The following is a 17266-nucleotide window of genomic DNA, read 5'->3' on the forward strand; positions in this document are numbered from 1 at the left end:
GAAAATGCCAAAAAATCAAATTTAAAGTAAATTCTTGAGGCAATTTGTGTTAATTAAAGATAAATCAGTAGCACTTTCATCATGCAGTTTAAAGCTGTGTGTTTGTCTAAACTGGCTTTTCCCCAGCTTTTACACCTTCCATCTAGGGCCCAGGTTGATGATAGGAACTGTGCAGGCTATGAACATATCGACTAATGTACCCTTCTTTGTTTGCTCTTCAAAAATTGAGATGAGCCCTTTAAAAATGTCTCCTTTGCAGCTGGTGATGCTAAGCTTTGACATTAGAAGGTACTGGATAGACACAACAAGAAGGAGTTCCCCTTTCGGATTCCCATTATTTTCTTTGTGCTCCACATGACTGGCATGTAGAGACAGTGGGGGTAGTATATGTGGACGGTATCAGTACCACTCACTCTCATTATGTATCAGTTGGAGTCCTGTGCACTACTTGCCATTGAGATTGAATGGTATATTATAAATGAATTACCAATGAGGCTTCTATGTGAGCCAGTGGTTGGTTACCAGCCTCTTCTGTCAACTCAGAGTAATTCCTGTTTGTCAGTAGTAGTCATATTTATTTATCTCTTGCACTCTTCAGGGATTTTTCATACTTATCCAACAACTGTAGAAAAGTTCTTACCTGTGTTAACACCTTCTTTGCCATGCACTGATCTGCAGTCACTTTCTCCAAGGAGATCTGAATTCAATTGTAGAGATTTCTTCCTTGTATACTTTCCATGGGGTACTTTTTAAGAGCACTCTACTGCTTTATAGAAAACCTCCTTCGAGTTAATAATTCTTTCAGTATTTCCTTTTAAATATTTTGTGATTTTTGTTTCCCAATTGGGCCTTTAAAAAATAATAAAACATTTCCCAAGTCTTCTGCATTACTAACTTGAACTTTTGTAAGTGGATCACATCAACCTGAGAAGTTTGTCTCTCAGTACATTCTTCTTTTGAAATAACATGTCAAAAAGATTCATCAAGCAATGAAAGACAAAGGATGCACATGTAATCACACAGTTAATGGCCAGAGCAATTACATTCATAATTGAGCTAAGGGGGGATAAAAATAGAACTCTTTCTCTTTAGATTCAGAATTTAACACAAAGTGAATGCCATCTGAATTTTAAAACAGGTATACATGATAAGCGTGATTTTTCCAGTCTAGGAAAATTGAGTCTTTGTGAGCACTGCTCAAGAAACACATCAAAATGTTGATTAATGGGACATCACATTTGTATAATTTTCTTGATAGTGCAATTTCATCACATGTTTGGCATTGCTATTAAGCAAATTATATATCATATTTTTCATGGAAAATTATTCCTTTTTGGGAAATGAGCCTTCAAAAATATTTTTCATATGTTGTCTTTTATATTTAGATGAGAAGTATATTTCATCAACAGAAATATTTCTGACTTTTTGATGTAGATGGCACCTGGGTAAATAAAAACAGTAAACATCATTTTTGGATACAAAGTAAGAATGATACTAATGTTAACAAAATAGAAAAAGAAATGGTAATGTACTTCCTAGATTTTTCTTAACTTCTTTTGTGGCTATTTTTCTGGGTACTGAGAAGTCAATTGAGAATTTCCAGGGGGAAAATGCTTTTTTTTAAAAAAAAAAATATAACCCCTCTTACCACTCTGTTAATTTCTTCTTGTTTCCTGGAAAAACCGACTGTCTACAAGGAAAAGCCAGCCTATTGTTTGTTGATAAAGTCAAGGGATCTGTGGCTTTGATTAACATGAGTAGTTTCTGATTTAATCTTGGACTACTGACTTCTGAAGTTCTTGTTAGCTGAAGATATTCCCTTTATTCTGTTACATTCAGCCTGGTACAATTCCAACTCAGTTCAGTTATCATACATCATAACTGGAAGACACTTCAAACTCTTGTCCTATGGAAAATTTCCAACACTATTTATTGTTAGTAATAATTAGCAGTGTTAAGTATTAACACTGTTAGTAACAACATTGTTAAGTGTTCATGATACATCTACTTACCTTAAAATACCTGGAGCTTTAAACAATAACAACATCAACATTAACTAATGGGGGTATGTAACCACACGGTTTTATTAACTTATGGCAGAGTTCATTAACAAATATTCTTGAAAAGTTCTTCAGATAATCTATTATTTAATCAATATATAGTATCAGTAGGAATCCTACATACAGCTCCACTGGTGTGAATAAATCTTTGCAGACTATGAATTAGGGCTGCTTGCAAATAGGAAACTGAGTTTCAAAGAGATTGGATTCATCAATGCATTATTTTACAGAAGCTGACTTACAATTGTAAAACTTTAGCATTGTGTATATGAGTTTGAATGAATAAAAAAGTATACTGATTTGCTGGAGAACAAATAATCTCAGACTGTTTAGTAATGTAGTATTACAACTGTATCATTTATTGTACAATCTTTTTCTCATATTGATGTATAGCCAAGCCCTTCACTGGTTATTGAAGGTCTTAAAACCATGGCCATGGAATGAATGTATCCACATTATGAAAGTGCCAGCCTCTGAATTGTCTCTCTGTGGTTTCTAGATTTGTAGTACATAATGGAGTAGAATGTATTGTTGGATGAATAATATTGGGTTTTCTAAAAACACAAGGAGTAGAGGCCTCCTGGCAGATATTGGGATATATTTACCATACAGTCAAAGAGATGAGAAGGTGATTTCTTTGAATGACAATGGCTGATTTCCTGTATATTACTTTTTCCATGAACAGCAACGTCAGTTGGATTTTAGTCTATCTCAATACACCTGACTAGCCATCTGGGTTTCAGCTGCTTTGAGGATCTTTTCTGTCATTAGCAATGCAAATGATCCTCAGAAGTCCTAGGAGAGTTGATTGTAGACAATGACAGCTAAGGGACGAGGAGCCAGGCAGATTGATAGTCAGATGGCCTTGACATAGTTTATTTCTCAGCCAGATGGAGATCAACAAGTCAGAGGCAATGTCTCCTCAGTTTTTAAGAAATTGTTTTTCATGTGGTAGACTATTTGCTATATTGATGCTCAAAGATAATGTTCTTTTAAAATAACTAAATATTTATTGAAAGTTACATATACGTTTGAACAATCAGAACAGTTTTATAGACTTTCTTGTAAACTATAGGACGATCCAAAGTCAATTAAAAGACAATACATATGGAAAGAGTGTCATGGGTCACATAATACCAAATTACATTGACATTACATTGCCAAGTTAATTAAAATAATGAATTTCATATATTTGACAGGCATTCAGTCTGTGGGGATCTTGTTTTGAATTAGAAGAGCAGACATTCTACTTTTTATTTGGGCAGAATAATATATCAAATTACAATTGCACTAAGTGATGAAAAGTAGACTCTATGTTCAATGAAATCATCAGGATCATCAGCTAATCAGTTACAAATCCCATCGCCATAGCCTCCTGAAACACAGAATGTTTATCAAAACTGTGGTTTGCAACTAGTTCATATGTAAGTTGTGTAAAAACCTAACCTAAACCACTTGTTTTTAAGAAGGGTAGTTATTAAAAAAAAAAAAAAAAAACAGAAAAGAACAGAATGTAAAGATGATTTCTAGGTTCAGGCAGAGGACAAGAGACATCAGGTAGTGACATAGCATTCGCCACTGGTAAAGCAAAAGTCAATCAACATATTTAGAAGACACAGTTAAGAAGAGTAATATTTTGAGATGCCAAATTAGAGCAGCAGCAATTTGTAGATGAATTTGTAGAAAATGAAAGATGTTGAATAAAACAAGCAGAACTTGAGAATAAGCTCAAGCTGATCAACTTCACAATACTCCTGTAATTTAGTGAGCGACATGATGCTATAGAAAATGGTGATATATCATCTAAAGCTCAGCTGAAGTGAAGTTGAGAATGGTGGACATGGTGTGAGCTGATGGATATCAGGAAGAACAACATCAAGGGAAGGCAGGAGGTGGTAAATGCACAAGTGAAAGCTGCAGTGGGGTGGGTTGTGAGTATTCTTCAAAGCCTTTTGATGAAAGGTCTTCTCTGTTGGAACAGACCAGAAATTCAAGCAGACCATCCATTCATGCATGATCTGGAAGAGAAGGGGCACATGGCTAATGGACCAGAATAACTGATCCAACTTTAGTTATCCATGAGGAAGACAAAGCAAACAATAAATAAATGTCTTTTCTCAGCTAATGAAATTCACTGTGACTAGAACTGACAGAGTTCTGTGTGTTTGATGTACTTCACCTCGCATCAATTACTGCAAGTCAGTAGAATAGGCATCATTATTACCATTTTGCCTACTAAGAAATTAAGGGTTTGCGTGTCATAGTAATTACCCAGTACATTAATTCTATCAAAATTCCAAATAAATTGCTAAGCCAGATAAATCTGACTCTGAAACCTACACTAATTTCCAGGTAGCCTATTCCATCCAAGTTGGCTTGCTTAACACTTGGCCAGGGGCTGAGTTTGGCTTGAGTTATAGAACCCATTCTGCATGAATGTTTATTATCACAGTATTATGTATGCAAACCTGAGGAGACTGGAGTAGTGAGCAGCTGAAAGTAATTTGTTACATAACTTAACAGCCTTCTTTTTCTGATGAGAATCATGACCGTTTTCATAGCCTCATCAGCTCAGTACGTCAGATATGCAAATTGGCCTTCAGGTACAAGCCAGAATGATCTTTAAAGAATGTTAGTTATTATATGCCAACTCTCCTTAATGCTCACAGCCATCAGATATGTCACCAACTGTAGTCCTACTGGGTATAGTAAAGACAAAGGGAGAGTTTTATGAATTAAAAATATTTTGAACTTACTTTCTTTTTGATAGTAAATAAGTCCCTAGTATTCAGTTTAATAACAGTCTGCTTAACATAGCAGAGCATTTACCACTTAAAATATATTAAGTTAAATGTCTGCCATAGTAAAATCAAAAGTTGTTTTTAATGTGAAATTCTCCAGTTATAAAAAGTTAAGCAATGTGTCAAATGAAAGGAACAGAAAGGTAGTAGAAAATGGGATGAAAGCCTTAAATTCATGGTTTCTCTGGAGAGATAATTGGTGCTTTTTAAAAGATGAAATGTTGGAGCAAAACATATATTTTGCATGAAAATAGCAGAAAACATGTCAAATTTCCTTTAAATGCTCTGTCTTTTATCATTGTGACTCTAACTGTGATAAATGGCTTTTCTACAGAGTACGAAATATCTCACCCCATGCTAAAGAATAGAAAGTGATTTTCTCACACATCAGTCCTTAAAATAGGATACAACATTCGCATCTCTGAACCTATCTATTGGTAAGGACTGACTGAGTGTAAGTGAAGGAGAAGGACAGAGTCATTGCAGTTGGGAAAGAGGGAAGATTGTGTCTTCTCACAAGTGACTTCTTTTCTTACAATAGGCCTCAAATCAATGATCCACAGGACCACAGTTATATTTATAGTTTTATTTTATAAGATCAACAGTCTAAATTTTAATATCTAATGTAACCAGAACATATTTCTTCCAAATTTCTAAGCTATTTTCCATTCTGATTCAAAAGTTTATTTTACTTGCCAGATTCTTACAAGGTATTTGACTTTAAGGCCTTATATTTATATGAGATACAAAATGCATAAAGATTTGTAGAATCAAACATCAACACTGTAAAAGTCTGAGAATGCTTAGTGTCAGGAAGGATATTAAAATATTCAGTGGCATAACTTCTGCTAGGATTACATGTTTTTAAAATTTTTTAGATGGTGATTAGAATGGTAGTTTATATCAGAAATAAAAATAATTCTATGTCTACATTTGAACTCAGAGGCTTAGATCTAAGAATGTTCATTACAACTCAGTTTATTATATAAAAATCTTAAAATTGACCTACATGTCCATCTCTGAGAACCTGATAGATACCCAAGATGTATTATGGGAAATGATGCAGCCATTGAAAAGGAGGTAGGCACCTGTGTATACATTCTTGTAAATGCTCCAAGGTATGGTTATGTCAACAAATTAAGTCAGACTAAGTATATGATATGAGTCTTTCAGTTCAAAATATGCAATTTGTGTATTTATATGTGTTTGTGCATACTTACATAAAACATTAATGGAGAACTAACACATGTACCAAATTTTTAAATGTTATCTAAAAACTGGGGTGTAAAATCAAGTCTATTTTTCATTTTGGGGTTACCATTTTCAATATTCTTGAAATAGTTATAATGATAATTTACTTATATACTGATTTTTAAGACATGATGATAATGAAAGCAATATAAACTATAAGAGGGATAAAATATATACACATATATATATATATATATATATATACACCTATTCATTTATTTATGTATTATTTATCTCTGTCTTATTATGTCCCCTTTTCCTAGCACACTGTCCTCAATTTCCCTTTCCAATTTCTGCCTTCCCAACAAGTGACTGTTTCCCTCGACCTTTTACACTTTAACACATACTCTCCTTAGATTGCATCAGCTACCACTTCTGTGCATTTTTCTATCATAACTCTCTCTTATACTGCATTGGAAGTTCAGTAAGTTCTGCCTTTCTGTTTTTCCCATTATTGTCTTGCAAAATCAAGGTCTTGGGTGACTACCTCTCATTCACTGACACAGGAGGAACTGACACAGACGTTGAATACTAGTGATTTCCATTATGAAGGTCAGTGTGGCATTCTGCCTTCATGACCTCAGACCTTGACATGTTCTGGTTGGTAGGGACCTCAGAGTGTTTATTGAATTAGTGATTGAATTGATGAATCCATTAATCTTGCTGCACTTTTAAGGAAATGAAGACAAATTCTTCCTGAAAAGGAATATTTAGCAAAGTAGGAACTTTGAAAAGGAATATATAAGAGCAACAATTTAATCAATATCCCAAGGTGTCATGTGTCAGCCCTAGGACCTGATTTTAGAATTATTTCAAGTTACTTGCCACAAATAATTTCTATCCCACTCATGTATATATTCAAGTGTAATTAAATAATCATTTATTCATACATTCACAAATACTCATTGAAAAAAATTTTAGATGATATAAGCTTGCAGATAGAAAACACAATTAAAGCAGTCTGAGATCAAAATAACAGTTCCTTTTTAATCTATGTATTAAATTCTTAAGAGGAAAAAAGAAAGCCTTTTTCTCAAAATTGTGGGGATATATTGCTTTTATTCATAGTTCAGTGGAAATATTATTTTGATTCTTATAGTAATTCAAATACGTCATTTTATTAATATGCCAGTTATATAATATTGTATGCAGTAAAAACATACACTTGAAAATTTTATAAATTTTGCATGTTTTGTTAATATTTATTTCAAATTCTGTTGGCACATCTTATTATTGCAATTTTCCTAATTCCCCAGAACCTGATCAGTATTTTCATAGACTTTCAGATCACATCTAATTTATACTTGTTTCTATCACTTCTAGAAATGTAGCCATCATTGTAGTTATGTATCACAAGTCAGCTAGAGCACACCAGTGCTTAGACAACACGTAGGGACAGCTGATATCATGAAGCAGAATATCCACTGACCCATGGAGATTCTCCATGTTTCCAGCCATGCCTGCCAGCTCTTCTTACTAAATAAAACATGGTGTCTAGTGATCACATATTTTCAACATTAGCACATTTATCCCAATTTTTTTTGCTGCCTCCCCAGATTTGTGTAAAATACATATTATCTTACAAAATATTTTTGCTATGATTTTATAGATGAAACCTTACCACTAGTAAGTTTTATTAATTGATGGTGGCAATAATCTAGACTATACCTATGGTATAGAATTATTTTATTTAAGATTACTGATTTAGTGGAAATGTCACAATTAGGATCCAAATTTAAAGTTAGATCACCAAATCAATGTGGAAATTTTATTTAAATAATATAACAATTTTTCAAGTATGAATTACTGTCACCTCACCAAAAAGGAAAATAACCAAACTTTGTTAAAGAGGAAAACCTAACAGAAAAGATAAAAATATAGAGAAGTTAAAAATATATATAATTTCTCTAACAGCGAATGTATAGATTACCTATGCCAGCAGTGAAAAATTTCCTTTCTCCAAAAGAAAAATTAATTATGAGCTCATGAGATTCAAAAGCTGACAAGGTCCATTTTTCTTTAAGAATAAAATATATATTTACAATGCTGGAGAAATAAAATTTATAAGAATGATCTGTCAGTGTTGATTTAAAGGAACTATAATATTTAGTTTTTCCTTAGGATTAAAAAATATAGAAACATGAATTTTCAAAGGACATTAAAGTGAATCTCAAAAACTGCCCATTTTCAGTTTTAGAATTCAATAAACAAAGAAGGAATTGAGGGGAAAATATTAATTGGTAGTTTGTTATTAGCCTATTCTTTTTGGATGTTATGCTGTTTCTTTGATCATGATAGATTTGTCTGAGATGAAATCAAGCCAAGGACTGTACGTTGTTAGAGAATAGTTGGTGTTAACAGTTGTTGGGGACCACACATCAAGTCAAGATGGTGCCTGGCAGTTTGCCAGGAGGAGTGGTTCGTGAGGCAATGCCACTGAGCCATTAAGATGGTGGAGATTCCTTATTGGCTGATTGCTGTATCTGGATGATGCTAATGAGTCAAGCTGTGTGTAATCAGTTAGGTATATATACCTCTGCTGTTCTGCAATAAAGGGGCTCCCGCTACCTTGGGTGCCTGCTACCTTGAGTTCCCGCTCAGTTCCGGCTGAGTTTCCCTGCAATAAAGCAGTTCCTGCTTCAGCTTTCAAGTTGCTTGTCACCTCCTGATTATTTTGCCCAGCGGAACTGTGGCAAACAGTATTATTTCTTCATAGACTTCCTGATATAGAATCTAATTAAAGTTGATATAATAAAATATTGTGTGGTATACAGAACCATCTACTGCCCTTGGAAAGGAAATTGTACTGTAAGCTTGATTGATTAATGCATTTCTAGAATGTTTATTTTTCAATAAGGGAAAAAAATTCTATTTGGATTAGTTTTATAGTTAAAAACGGGGATCTGGAGCAAGTCCCCATACTGTGAACCTATTTATCACTAAACACATAACCAAGGTTGAGAACTCACTGTTAATACAACCAACTTCTTATATAACTCTAAAACAATGTAGAAATTTTATATTGTCCAACTTTGTAGGACCTAAAGAATTTCAGTCTAAATATTATCTCAGAGACAATTTTAAAGAGATAGTTATGTGGAATTTTTTACATAATTTAAATATAAATTGCTTGAGGAGGAGACTTTTTAAAGCCACATATACTTGGGGAAAAAAGGAGTTAAAGTAAGATAAATGGAAGATTGCGTTTTTTTTTTTTTATGACTTATCAGAGCCCTTTATGTGCTCTTAGTTGTGTTATTGTTGCTGGCAGAAATTGGATCAGGTCATGTGCCATGGATTCAAAGAATGAACACCCTGAGCACAGAGTCAAGCAAACAAGAAAATTTGTTAAGAAGAAGGCGAAAGTACAGACCTCCCAGCACAGTGCATGGGAGAGGCAGGAGTACCATTTCTGTCTTACGCACAGTCTCTTTTAGGTCTTTTGTAGAGAAGTTTACTACTCCCCATTCTGATTTGTTTCTGTTTCTGGGAGTTTGAGATAATTGATTGGTTGTTTCTTATCTAGCCATTTCAGGGTCTTACTCAGGACCTCCTGTTTTCTTCACTCTCACAATTAAGTGCTGATGTGATTTAGCTAATTCATTCCGTTTTGCTAGTGTATCCTGTTTTGCTAGTTTGTCTTATTTTGAAATGACTTTTCCCATGACCTCTTTCTTGACCCTACTCTGATGGCCTCTAAGACCTCTATCTCTATAAGACCTCTTGTCCCCTCTTTTTATTTATATATTTATATTATTTTTTAAAAGTATGACAGAGGAAAGCATTACAATTCATATTACACATACAGTTCCCTTCTTATGGAGAAATAGTCAATAAGGTGTCCCCATAGTAGTTAATGACTGAACATAGAACATTTGACACTTGAACAAGCAAATTATACAAGAACTCTGATCCAAATGTAGTGAATATTTGCTGTTTTTCTTCATTTAAATTGCTTCTAGATCTGAGCTATGTGTTTCCAGATTTTAGATATGTGTTCCCTAAAAGCTCATGTGTGAGACAATGCAAGAAGGTTCAGAAGTGAAACGGTTGGGTTTTATGAGCCTTAACCCAATGAATAATTTAATCCCCTGATAGAGATAAATTGATGTTAACTGTAGGCAGGTAGTGTGTGGCTAGAGAAGGTAGGTCTTTGGGAGGTGTGCCTTTGGGGTATATATTTTGTCTTTGTGGAACAGAACTTTTTCTCTTTGCTTCCTGGTGTGATGTTCAGCCTCACCTAAAGCCTGGAGAAATAGAGCCAGCTGTCTATGAACTGAGATGGCTGAAGCCATGAGCACCCAAACAAATTTTCCTCCTCTAAAATTATTCTTGTCAGGTCTTTCAGTAACAGCAACAAAAAAACTGAATAAAACAGATCCTGAAGCACAATTGATTATATCAGTAGGAGTTTGGCATTAGGAAGAATTCTACAAATCATTAAGTTTCTCATTTTTATTAAAGAAATGAAGATGAGTAAGCAAGTACTTACGTAAGGCTATAAGAGCAAAATTAGTTTTTGTATATCCTAAAGCAAGTAAAATACTTTCATATAGTCAAAGTTTCTTGTGAAAAGAAGTGTGTCAAGAGAAATTATGAATATCTAGCAAATTATTATTTTTTTGGATTTTACTTTTAATTGTAGATGGACATGATAGTTTTATTTAATTTATTTATTTTTTATGTGGTGCTGAGAATCAGACCCAGTGCTTCACCAGTGGTAGGTAAGCTCTCTATCATTGAGCTATAGCTCCAGCCCATCTAGTAAATTTTTTTAGTTTCCAGTTTTAGCATTTCTCATGTAGTCTTCTATGCTACATTAAATAAAGAAGATAATATAATGTCAGTCTCTTGATAAATACAAAAATTATACAAGACAATTTTCACATATTTTGAGGAACTAAAATGTGACTCCAATATTTAATCTGTATAAATATAATAACTTATTTTTATTAAAATTAGATTTTATGATTTTTTTTCACTGTAGCCTGGCTAAAATCAACTTATTTGACAATTGATACATGGAGAAAATTGGTATGTGAAGAAGAGAAAAAATGTCAGTGATAAGATTCAATAAGTGCACACATTTTCTAATAACTCTACACACATGCCACCTGGGCAGAATTGCACCTAAATCTAATTCAATAAATGGAACTACAATATAAGAGGCAGCTGCACAAGAAGGTACCTATCTTTTCTAGTTGAAAAATTTTGCATTTTTAGTATAAAAGAAGGAACCATTCATCAGAGTATAACAATTTTTAGCAGTACCTGCTGATTAGAAATTATGCAGAAATTTCTTCTTACATGCTTAACTGGGTTATTTTCTTTCTTTCTTTATTTTTCCCCAATAAACATCTCAAGGAAAGATATTTCTCAAGATTTGAAATAGTGTAGATGAGCCAATGCTTGAAGGTATTTTCTCTATTATTTATAGAAAATATCTCAGAAAGTATGGAAATATTTTCACCTGGAAGATTAACAAGTTGAAATCAGAGAATCTAAAATTTTATGGCTCTCAGATTTATATATAACATTTAGGTCACCTGATTACTAGGCTGCTCCATTTTTACTGTTGCAGTTGGTAATAATAAATGTTTAATCCTTTGATACATTTAATAATGGCATTTTTTTTCAAATATTGCACAACCGAAAGCTTAGTGTCTTGCTAAGTGGGAAGTGAAATATGAAGACATTGAGTAATTTTGTCCCAAGCACTCTGACCTCTCAGATGGTGAACACACACCATTGCCACTAGAAGAATGATAAATTTAGGCCTTCCCAGGCTTTTTTCTCCTAATACTTTTAAGAAGCCAAGGAGACTTAAAACCAACTAGAATCCCCTATAGGCCATACTTTTCAACGTCTTTAGTCAATGGAAATTTTCCTCTTGTGTTTTCAGTATCAGCCAGATACTGAATCAGAGCTGCCTTAAGCAGGTCGACTGTCTCTCTGGCTTCTGTTGCTTTGCTGGTCACAGATCAGTGACTGTACTGTTTATAGTACATGCTGATCCTGCCATAGTCCACTGATTTCCACATCACCAGCAGGATCTTGTTAATTCCACGACCAAACCTTTTTCACATCTCTGGTATTCCCTCTCTCGAGTCAGTGATGAACTCACTCTCTTTCCTTAGGTAGAGACCTTCCAGTGCAGTGTTTCAGAGCCCATTCATTTTTACCAAGACTGGCTTCCTTCAGGAGTGTACAGATACAAGAGATGTCACTCAGTTTCTGGGGGTGCCTATTCATCCCAAAACCCAACCTCTGAAACAGGCCCAACCCTATCAGTACTGTACTTCACTCATTGTGATTTTTCTCTGAAAAGCCCTATTTTTTTCCTAGTCTGCTTTTAAAAAATGATGCTAGCATTGCTTAAGTATTGCTTTTAGATCCAAAAAGAGAAAACCCGAATCAAACTGAAACCGGTCTTGAAAAATCAGGATTGGGTCCTCATATCCCTGGTGTTGAAGATTAAACATCTTAGAAATGCTGAGGCAGTAAAACAAGTTTATTTAAGGGATAGGGAAGAGAGAGGGTGGGGACTCCTCTGGAGAGGAGGGGACCCACAGAGCTGGTACCAAGGGAGTGAGTGGGGTGTCCTACCCTTTTTATTGATTTCAGGTTTCCTTTCTTCTCATGGCCCTTCCTCCATCCTGCTTACCTGGTGGCCAAAAGGCAGGAAGACAGCTGTCCCAGGGATGTTGGAAAGTGTGATCCTTCTCTCCCCCGGAGGCTGTTAGCAAGGGATTGGGGAAGTGCAATCAACCCATTTCTTTTATTATTATTATTATTATTATTATTATTATTATTATTACTAGCTACTTGTCCTTTGCCCTGGTCTCAAAACGGTTTTCAGTAAAAGGTGTAAATGTAATGTAAATGATGAGTAGAGAAGTAGGTATAAAAGTAGGTATAAATCAGAAAGAGCCTGATTGGGGACTCTAGCAGCATTGCCTTCTGGGCTCCACTCCCTCTGGATTACCTACTTAACAGTTCATGACTCCATACAGGGATCACCCAACTTCTCTGTGTCATCTTTCTTGGGTACAGTAATCCTAAACCTTAAATCTTTAGACCACAAGTTTGTTTCTACATTGCAATGAGAAGGAAATTTACTTTAAAAAGAGCAGTAGAGATTATATATTAATTCTTAAACCAATTGTTGTGAAAAGGATACAGTTCAAATGAATGAGAATCTACCCTATAAGTTGAAAACTACACATAAAGACAGAATAATGCCTTCACAAAGAAGATGAGGTCAATCCTGGATTTGGACTGACCTAATTTTTAAATCTTACTCCCACTTTTGCTTTCCCTAACACACAGCACAATGAGATGCTATTCTAAGTTCAGATTTCCAAGATTCCTAATGATAACCTAATGTTATCATTGATAAATACTGGTACTTAAGCCCGTGATTTCCAGAAATTTTAATGATATCATTATTCTAGTGGTTATGTGGGGAGAAAGCTTGGAAGGTATTTTATATAAATGTTCCTTGGTCACCACACGTTCATATCCATTATTTGCACCTCTGTGAGGTAATGAGAACTTTTAGTTCTGAAATTAAGAATGACTGCTTTCCAATAGTATGCGTCATGTTGGAGAAATTTCCTCTAATTACAAGATTTAAATATGGTGACTTCTAACTTGTCAGTTCCATTTTCTCTCTACTCCTCATCTTTGCCTTCCAAAACTTTGTGGGAAAAATGTCACTAAGTGTTTTAAAATAGTAATTTAAAAAATACTAGATAAATAAAAAATTTGGCTATCTGAACAGTTTTCTTCTTTCAGTTTTTCCCCTCTTTTTCAGTCTGGGGATCTCCTATTCCCAGGAATATTAATAATGACTGGCATATTTAAATAACTGACAAGAATATCCAGGTTAAATACATTTCTGAATCAAATACAAAAAAAAAAAGTATCTGGAATTAAAAAAAAAGTTCAAGTATTTGGGTCATCCAGCCATGGTGAGAATTTTGCTTCTGCCATACTTTTCCTTTTATATGACTATGTTTTTATCAGCAAAATAAAGATAATAATTTCTCTCTTGTGGGGTTTTAAGGATTAAATAAGAACATTTATGTAAAAAAAATAGCAGTGTGAATGCCTGGTACATGTTATATTCATTATAAATATTAGCTTCCTCTTCTATCATTCATGATTTTTTTTTTCCTTATCAGTGATTACACAGAGGACCAATGTGTATAAATACACTCCACTCCTCAATAAAAAATATGAATGTCATACTGGTCCCCAGTCATCTAGGACTCTATGTAATCATTAGAAAGGAGAAATGAAGGCTTTTTATTTTGGGATCCTTATCAAGTTCTTGATCATTAAAGTGAAGGCTGAGAAGAGACCTACACTGAACTCACACCTGGAAGATAAGGACAGTGAGATCTACTGGATAGAGCTAACAGGCAAAACAAATGGTTCAAGATTGTTGAAAGACCAGAGTGAGATTGAACTCAACTTCACCAAAATAGAAGGTGAGACCGTTTTTAAGTGTTCAGGTGAGCTAGTGGAAAAGTACTGGGAGACATTAGAGAAAAGCTTCTCAGTGTGATCAGGCCTTCATTGTTTGCTAATTGATGCAACTTTCTGCCTTTCCACAGAAACTGAGAGATAGGGATCCTGATTTTATTTCAAAATGATGGCTTGAGAAAAAGCTTTCAGGGATTGTAATCTAGTGAAAGTCTGGGAGTTTTGCATCTCAAAGGGGCAGAGAAAGAATTTGCAATTGTAAATTATCTAAACTAAATGTCTGAGGAAAGGGAGACCAGGGGGCTCTGGTCAGGTACAAACCTGTCTATAGTAGAGTCAGAGGAACCTTAGCATAGTTTTGGCCAGTGATGTAGTTGGAACAGCACTGGCTTTCAGGGACTTCTAGGATTGAGCCATGAAGGAATTGTGTTGCATCACTTCAGGTCCTGTCTCAGAAATGGGTGTCCCCAGACCTTCCAGCTCAGATCAGAAGCCATGCTCAACAGGAAGTTTCAGGGTTATTATGTAAAACAAACAAACAAACAAACTCTACCAAGGAGAGAAGAAAAATAGATTTATTTGCTAGGAAAATAAATTTCAATAGGATATTCAATAAAAGGGAATTCATAACTACAATAACTTATTTAATCATTGCTTTTCTTTTGAACAACACATTTTTGTTAAATTCACATGACATAATCATACCAGAAATCCAAATTGGAGTTGTCATTTTTATACTCAAAGATATTCCAAATAACACCTTTTTTTTTTTTTTTTCAGGAAAAAGGAAGGAGATAAACCTTTGCTGCTAGACAGTGGTGCACTCCAGTAATCACAATGGCTGTGGAAGCTGAGGCAGGAGGATTGTGAGTTCAAAGCAACTCAGCAAGACCCTGTCTCTAGATAAAATATTTTAAAAGGGCTGGGGATGGGGCTCAGTGGTAAAATGCCCTGGGTTTAATCCCCAGTACCAAAAAAAAAAAAAAAAAAAAAAAAAAAAAAAAAAAAAAGAAAAAGAAAAAGAAAAGAAAAGAAAAGAATTGTTTGCTGTCAGAAACGTGATACTTCATGCTCTTTGAGAAAACTATACAGGGACAAAAGTGTAATTAATGAGAAAGTGAAAGTGTGCCTCTCAATCCCCATGATGATACATTAAAATAAAATGCTAGCAATAGATTGGTTTGGCTCAAATACCAATGTAACAGTGATCCACTTCAGGCTTTGAATAATTGAGGCTTATTTTTAAAAAGACATATTTCCTTTTCCTTGTCTCTGTCTCCCCATCCCTAACCTGGAGAGGGGAACAGAATTGCCTTTCTTTTTCCATTTACTCAAAACTGTGTCCTCATTATTGATTGGCACTGGGGACAAGGCTTTCTATAACACCACTGTTGGAAATTACAGCTGTTTCATCCCTTTCCCCAAAGAAAGTTATACTTCCGTCTTTCAGTTTCTGAGCTACATCATTCTGCCTAAGTACTAGCTTCTTTATTAATAGAACTGTATCTGTACCTTGGAGAATTTGTCTTCTTAAATAATAGAGTTGATAATGTACCATTCCGGGGATTACAGGCATGTGTCACCATGCCGGGGTGTGACTCAAAATCTTTAAGATTCATTGCTAAGATTATGTTGGCCATTCTTATCTTTTTATGTCTCCAAATAAATTATAGAATCAGTTCATCAACTTACAAAGAAAAAAAATACCTTCTGGAGTTTCAGATGGGACTACACTGGATTCATAAATGAGTGGAGAACTGATGTCTTTAAATTATTGAATAATTGATTAACATTGAATACACCTGAATTTATGTGGGTTTTCCTTATTTTCTCCAGATATTATACAAGTGGTGATTTTGTTTTTGTTTTTGTCTGTGAAATGTTACATATCTGTCATTAGACTTATTCTTTTTTTTTTTTTTAATTTAATGCCTAGTACTAGGGATTGAAATCAGCGGCATTTTACCACTGAGATATATCCCCAACCTTTTTTTGTTTATTTGCTTTTTACTTTGAGGCAGAGTCCCTCTTAATTGCTGAAGCTCACCTTGAACTTGGCATCCTCCTGCCTCAGCATCCAGAGTCACTGAATTACAGGTATGTATCATGGTGTTCACCTGTATTTATTCTTTTTTTTTTTTCACCTGTATTTATTCTTATGTGTGATTATTTTAAATCTTTCATAAATGATTTTTAGTTTTTAATTTTAAATTTTTATTTATTTGTTGCTAATATATTAAAATAAACCTAATCATATACTCAGTTACCTTGTGAAAATGCTAATTTTAGTATTTATATGAAGATTTTATTAGTCTATTTAATTATTTTAACTGTAAATTCATTTAAAATATATATAATTTTTTTCTAATTTATATAATTTTAACTTTGATTTCTTCTGCTGGTGAGGATCTCCATTAATATGTGTAAATTTATACATCAGATTAAGAATATTTGTTCTATTTATTATTTGCAAGGAGTTTCTTTTTTTGTGAATGTTATTTGATATAATTGCATATTCAAGTGCTACTATGCTTTTCTATTAGGATGATAAATTATATTCATTGGTTTTAAATTTTAAATTAACATATTCCTGGACAGAACCTAATATTAATTATTGCTAAATTGAATAAAATAATATTTTTTACTTTGCAACTGGATCTGAGT

The sequence above is a fragment of the Spermophilus citellus genome (assembly GCF_964194105.1).
Source record: "Spermophilus citellus genome assembly, chromosome: 5".
Taxonomy (NCBI): domain Eukaryota; kingdom Metazoa; phylum Chordata; class Mammalia; order Rodentia; family Sciuridae; genus Spermophilus; species Spermophilus citellus.